Below are 1,367 nucleotides of genomic sequence, written 5' to 3'. Positions count from 1 at the left end.
AATGTGCCAAAGAAACTAAGGAAATAATCTGACTATTATTATTACGATTTTGGAAATTATCGTTAATTAATCGAGTACTTTGACAACGTTTTCTTTAAGATTATCATTGAAAGTAGTTACGGGCAAATGTCACACAATGACTACTCCAGGAATCCTGAGTGTGCAATGACACTAAGGGCAGAGTCTTACGAAGTGTCCACTCCAATCATTGCATCAAATATTTCGAACGTGCAATGGGTATTAAGGGCAAAGTCTCACAAAATACCCCGTCGGAAATATTTCATGTCATTACAGTACTGAAGGGCAGAGTCTCACGACCGTACAATTGTTAGCGTAAGTTTGACCCAAAATAATTAGATGAACACTGAAGGGCAGAGTCTCACAACAGTGCTCAAGACAATCGTAAAGAAATACAAATACGTTTACATTGAAATTACGGTCATAGCTTCATTTTATTTGAATGAATTAAATCATCGTATATCGGTAAAGTTTAGTAAATAATAAAAACTTAGTATCTAAATCTTAGCATAAAGATTACCCTGTGGGAACACTCGGTATAGCGAAAAATATTTATTGTGTGTATCAATCAAGCGTCTACATTTGTGCTGACTTAGTTAGGTCGCGACACACTGCGACTAACTGGGTCAACAGCAAATACACACACAAATGTATTGTGCTGAAATGTTCCTCACCATATAAAACCATGTAAATAATTTAGTATAAATAGCCTGTAAATATTTCAATAAAATTAGTCTAACACCAGGCTCACTCTTATTCTGATGCTGATAAAGTGTCAACCCTTGGGATCATCAAAGATGCAGATAATGTGTCCAACGGTATTACTAAATCGGTTCTTCTCAGAACCACAACTTTGATAGTCACATCTCTCATCATATACGACTACAGAGAGTGGCTACAGTGGTGACCCCGATTACGAACAGTGATAAACTACATTGGTGACCACAGCCGCAACCTTTTGAGGATGACCTGCCGCCGTCACACATTCTCCACCGGCCAGTCCTCATCAGGAGTACATTGGTCATCCTGCGGAGCAGCGCAACCCTGCTCCTCAGCAAGCAGCATGTAAGCTAACAACACCGCCCAGGCCAGCCGCAACGTAACGCCCAACCTTGCCACAACACACCGCCGTTCACCATGTCCCTTGACCGACTTGAAGTCAAATTGCCGCCCTTCGTGCCTTCCGACCCCGAACTCTGGTTTTGCATGGTCGACCGCAGTTTTGAGGCCTACGGAATTACGTCTGAATCAACAAAATTTGGGTATGTACTAGGCAACCTTGACCCTCACTATGCGGCGGAAGTGCGTGATATCATTGTCAATCCCCCGGCGACTGATCCATATGCCAC

The sequence above is a fragment of the Agrilus planipennis genome, unplaced genomic scaffold (genome assembly GCF_000699045.2).
Source record: "Agrilus planipennis isolate EAB-ADULT unplaced genomic scaffold, Apla_2.0 scaffold50, whole genome shotgun sequence".
Lineage (NCBI taxonomy): Eukaryota > Metazoa > Arthropoda > Insecta > Coleoptera > Buprestidae > Agrilus > Agrilus planipennis.
This window is presented reverse-complemented; position numbering follows the sequence as displayed.